The sequence below is a fragment of the Mesoplodon mirus genome (assembly GCF_964341445.2).
Source record: "Mesoplodon mirus genome assembly, chromosome: 4".
Classification (NCBI taxonomy): Eukaryota; Metazoa; Chordata; class Mammalia; order Artiodactyla; family Ziphiidae; genus Mesoplodon; species Mesoplodon mirus.
The window spans coordinates 159,731,325-159,737,324 of NC_138979.1; positions in this window are offsets into that span (position 1 = coordinate 159,731,325).

The following is a 6,000-nucleotide window of genomic DNA, read 5'->3' on the forward strand; positions in this document are numbered from 1 at the left end:
GGAGGTGGTGCAGATGGTATCTGTGCAAAACCACTTGAGCAAGACCAGGACGACAGGAATATTACAGGCAAAAATAACCTTTATAAATCCTGATGAAGCGGAAAATGATGGACTCAGAGTGACGCCCCAATATCTGAGTGGTATGGTTTGCCTTGGGCTCTAGTGTGTGCTGGTGCTTTTTGTTCTCTTTTCTTTGCTACTCCTCTCTTTTCATCATATCACTTTTCAAGGGAGCAGAATCTAAGTCTCTTTTCATTTCTATTTTAGTCCAGGGGTCAGTCTCACTATGGAAAAGCTCCTTTTGGGGGGTTTTGTTTGTTTGGTTTTGGATTTTTTTCTCCCTGGTCTCTACACACAATTCGAAATGGATTAGAGAAACAGACAACTGGTGGAGAAGACAATCACTCAGATAAGCAGACAAGGGCCAGAGCTGCCTGCTGCTAGCAGTTAGGGGCAAAGCCATGATATTTGATAAGCGATGGTTCCCTGAGTTTGGGACCCCTGAAGGTGGAGGTTGACAGGGATGAAGGCATCGGAGAGAAGGGAGGAAAGAGAGAGAAAGAGAGACAGAGACAGAGGAAATGAGAACTGAGAGAGAGAGAGAGAGAAAGAAAAAGAGAGAGAGGGCCCATAGAGAAGAGGGTAATGAAATCGAGAAAGAGTCAAGAGGCCACAATCAGAGTGCTGAGCCAGCTTAGAGTCCTACCCCCACCTCCGCAGCTATGGACTTTACACCAGGTTGCACAATTACACCAACCAGGTGCAGCCTCTGCCACTGGTTGAAAGGAGAATGGGGCCAGAAGGCTACCCTATGGGATCATCGTTCTCCTGCCACCTGGAAATCCCCAGGTGCTGCTTCCGCACCAGGGCAAAGCTGACAAGGAAGGATAGATTCCTGCAGCCAGCCATCGAGTGCATCTTCACTTGATTTCATAAAGGTGACCACTGGCATGAAGCTCTGGATAAACAAAGGGAAATTTTCTGGAAGAAGATGTTTTTGCCATCCAAACTGGGGAGCTTCCAACAAAGGGACGTGCCAAGCTGCTTTCCATGCTGGAACAAAGCACTGTGGTTTCAAAGTTCAAGGCTCTGTTCCATGGAGGGAAGAAGAAAAAAAAAAAAAAAAAAAAGTCAGTGGGAGAGGGTGTTCCCTCAGGCAGAACCATTTGCTTTCCAATTCTAGGGCTTACGTGATTTTTTTTTTTTTTTTTGCCGTAAGCGGGCCTCTCACTGCTGTGGCCTCTCCCGTTGCGGAGCACAGGCCCCGGACGCGCAGGCTCAGCAGCCATGGCCCACGGGCCCAGCCGCTCCACGGCACGTGGGATCCTCCCAGACCGGGGCACGAACCCGTGTCCCCTGCATCAGCAGGCGGACTCTCAACCACAGCACCGCCAGGGAAGCCCTTACGTGATTTTTAAATAGCACACCATACCTTCCCATTACTCAATGCATGAATTTTCATCCTCAAGAAAAGTGTGTGTACCCCTCTACCCACCTTGCATAGCACAGGTAAGATAGCTTGAGTGCTTGTAAAATGGATGGGCTGCAGCTCTTAGCTCTGCCATTGTGCTATTGAATGGAACCCCTGGTTACTATCACCAGATCTATGGGTGGACCAGCCATTCTTCTGCAGCAGGGAGTGGGCCGCTCAAAGCACTTTTAAACTTTTGTCCATCCCAGTTTTACACACACACAAAGAGTTTCCTGGAAACATGGCTACACTCCAAGGATTTCAGAGAGTAGAATACCTTCTAGAGCTCCAGTTTCCTAATCACTTGGAATCTCATAAGAAAGTAGACTTGAACTCAGACTCTTGAACCTAAATGTGTTCAGATCCTGGCTCTGCCATTCGTAGCTGTGTGACTTTGGGAAAGTTGATTCATCTACCTAAACTTCAGTTCCTTCATCCACAAAATGGGATATGTATTAGTTATCTCTTGCTGCACAACAAATTATGCAAAAACTTAGTAGCTTAAGACCGCAATTATTATCTCTGTTTCTGTGGTTCAGAAATCCTGATGTAGCTTAACTGGGTTCTCTGGCTCTGGGGGCCTCACAAGGCTGCAGTCATCTCAAGGCTCAATTGGGCGACTTCCCTTGTGGTCCAGTGGTTAAGACTCCATGCTCTGAATGCAGGGGGCCCGGGTTCAATCCCTGGTCTGGGAACTAGATACCTCATGCCGCAACTAAAGATCCTGCATGTCACAACGAAGATCCCCCACGCGGCAATGAAGATACTACGTGCTGCAACTAAGACCCGGCACAGCCAAAGATATAATTTTTTTTTAAAAAGGCTCAATTAGGATGAATCTGCATCCTAGCTCAGTCATATCATTGTTGGCAGGGTTCCTTAGCTCACAGGCTTTAGGCTAAGGCCTTAGATCCTCATGAGCTGTTAGCTCAGGACTTCCCTCAGTGCCTTGCCTTGTGGATCTCTCCATAGAGCACCTCAAAACATGGCAGCTTACTTCATCAGAGAAAGCCAGCAAGAGGGCAAGAGAGAGGGCCAGTAAGAGTGAGACTGCTAAAAAGACACAAGTCATAGTCTTTTGTAATCTAATCACAGAAGTGACATCCCAAAATTCTTGCCACATTCTATTAGTTAAAAGCAAGTCATTAGGTCCAGCCCACACTCAAGGAAAGGGGATTACGCAAGGATGTAAATACCAGAGAGGGATCATTGGAGTCACTTTAGAAGCAGACTATACCTACTTGTAGGTTTTGTTTAAACATTAAGGGAGAGAATATGTTCAGTTCAGGGCCTGGCATGTATTATGTACCTGGTGTATACAATAACTACTATTACTATTAATGTTATTATTGAGTATATAATGATTGGCTTTCTCTCCCTTCTAGCTACTAGGAGGAAACTTTTATGAGCAATAAATTAGATAATCTACATAATTCAGGAAGGACCTGATGCATAGTAAGCACTCAGTAACCATTAATTATTATTAACGTTATATGAGTGCATGCTATCTGGTTGCCCCTCCAAGCTACTGGAAAGATATGCTATGATTACGGTAAATTCCAGAATGGTCTAATTTTCAAATGTTTTGCCTCATTTATCCATGTGTACCCTATACTTGCCAGAACACAATTCTAGATTTGGGGCTCATAAAATATGACCGACAAAGCCATGATCCAGTCTAATTTCCTGCCTGAGCTATACTAAGAAAGGCATGCTCAAAACAAGCAAGATGGGCTAAGTATGGCAGCACCTTCCAGTATGCAGAAATCTGAGCCTGGATCCATTAAAGTTCCAGAGAGAGGGGAGTGTGCCCAGAATGAGCAAGGACTTGGCTGTGTGACTTTTGTCCCTTTCAAAAGAAGCTGGTCACTGTGTAGTCTGCTGTCAGTCGTTAACTGCGGATGAGAGAAAGTGGGATTCTACCCAGGCTCCGTGGATGGAGTAAGGGCACCCAAGAGGCAGATTGCACACCTGGATTGGGAGAAGTCAGAATCAAGAGACTGAAGAAAGAGAAATTTTGCAATTAGAAAGTTGGAAGAAGAGAGTCCAGTTTGCAACATGAACGAAAGATCACTACAAGGTTACAGTGACCCAGCAGGGCTGCATTGAGTGGATTCCTTGTAAAGGAGGAGGATATTGAGGTCTGGCTGGTGGCCAGAGAAAATGAGGAACTATAATCAAGGAAACCCCGTTATTTTGGCTTTGAGTCATTTCTCAGGGCTCACCCATGATTATTATATAGAAAAATGGCAGGGAAATACCCCTAAAGTATAAATGATCTTTAAACCAAAAACATTGTAGAAGAACAAAGGTCCAAGTGCATAGCTCACCTCATCTTTTCAGGCCAGGAGTATCTACTCAAATATTTCCTCCCTCCCTCCCTCCCTCTCTTTATATTTGTACATGTTCTTTCCTTTTGTCTGTGTTCCAGGCAGAAGAAGAAACTATCCTCACAAGGAAATGACCTAGCATCTTTTCAACTGGAGCTGTTTCCTGATCCCGAGTCACCGTCTCCAACAGTTCCTTCTGTGGTGCTAGACCATTAGAGCTCAGTAAATACTCGTAGGTAATAACAGTTACACCTCTGCCTCCAAATCAAGTCACCTGTGCAGCTGTGATTTAAACAGGCCCCTTGATTTTCTGAGATGCACCAGCTCTGGTCCCTTCTCCTCTGGGCATGTTCCCAGGTGTTTCCAGATTTGTGCACAGAAAGGCTCAAAGCAGAAGTTGCTGGGAAAGTTCTGTGAGGTTAAAGGAGAGGTATATAGCCACATCAAGTTCCTCTTCCTGTCACTCTTGTCTCTTCTTCTTCTAACTCTGTGTTTCCTCTGTGTTTGAGAATTATAAATAAGGCTCAGTACCACTCAGCAGCCAGAGAAGATCTCTGTCTGCTTTTTTGCGGGATGGCCAATTTTAGAAGGCAAAGAAGGGCTGAGGAGATGAGGACTTGCCCCCAGGAAGTCTGCCTACACAATAGGGATGATGTGTTTATTTATTCAGCCTTTTCCTACAGGCAGCCAGAGTAACAGCCATTTCATTTTGCCCTCAGGAAGTGTATTTAGTGGTAGGCTTTCTTTCTTTTCCTGTTAGTTTCCTGCAAAAGGACATCAGTGTCTTCTCAGAGCAGCAGCTGATAAGAAGGATTTTGTTGCTCAAGTGAAGGCAGACAAACATATTTCCTGAGGCAGACCCAGTACATCCCAAGGGCATGGAGAACTGAGCCTGGGTGTGGAAATAGAAGAACTTGATTTTCACACCTATTTCCCTCGTGCCATCTTCCTTCCTGAAATAGTCTCTAGTGGGACACAATAATTACATCTTCCACTTGTGTAGAATTTCACACTTTCCCAAGGTCTCCTCACACAGTACAGAAGCAGACTCCAAGGCACTGTATTTGAAGGAGCCTGGGAGTTACTTTGGAGGGTTGATATAAGGAGGCAGCTTTGGGTTTAACTCTATGTTCTGGGGAAATTATACCAACAGTATAGGTTTACCCTAAGTTAGATTCCATTTACTAGCTGCTACTCATCCTACAGATCTCACCTTCAAAGTCACTACTACAGTGGGGCCTGCTGACACCTCCTCTCCCAGCCATCACTGGGTTGGATGACCCTCTTATACACACTGCACTTCTGTGTGGAATACACATATCCCATGTGTAAACTTGCACAGTGCCTATCTCCCCTGCAGCATTGTGATACCAGGAAACTCATCCATCCTGCTCACAGCTCCTAGCACGAGGCCTGACCCAAAGTAGCTCACTAAATGTTTAGTGAATGAATGAGTCAGGAGTTGTCTCTAGGAGCAGCCTTCCCACTCTACACCATCATTTATTTTGGGGTGGTGCTATGGGAGTTATAAAAAAAGGTATGTGCTAATTATCATATAATGATCACTAGTGGCTACAGTAATTAGTAGGTAAAAGCACGGTGGGGGGATATGACTAAATAAAGCCTTCTACCAGTGTGTACAGGGCCTTCCCTGCATTATGAATTTGAAATCTCATTGCCTGTCTCTGTTGGACTCCCATAGAGAGACAGGGTCATTCCTTCAGTTGCCAACAGTGGGGGGAGGGAGAACTCAGTTTCCTCTGACTCAGTGAAACTGTTCTGGTCTGAAAATTAAATTAAAATGCTGGGCTGGTGTGGCCCTCTGCTACTTCCCTTTCAGGCTCTGGGATGGATTTCCCCATCAAGGGTCTGCACTGAGTCATTCCTGCTCCAGACAAAAAACAAAAAAATTCAACTCCCTCAGGATGAGTGATGCAAGCAAAGACTCATCCTGCTAATCCTCCTGTTGGGGGTCATTGTTCATGGCCTCGGCCTCCTCCTTGGGAACAAGAGGATAAACTGCGAGAAAAGACAAAATTTTTCCTTCCCATTCCTTCCTACCTCGAAAGCTCTTGGTCTGTAGTTTCCTCTTCTTCTGCAGAGGGGAAGTGAGGATGGAAATAGGGAAGGAGGAAGGATACACCACAGGACACAGCACTCTGATGGTCCTGAGATTGTGGGGGAGCTGTGAATGGGGAT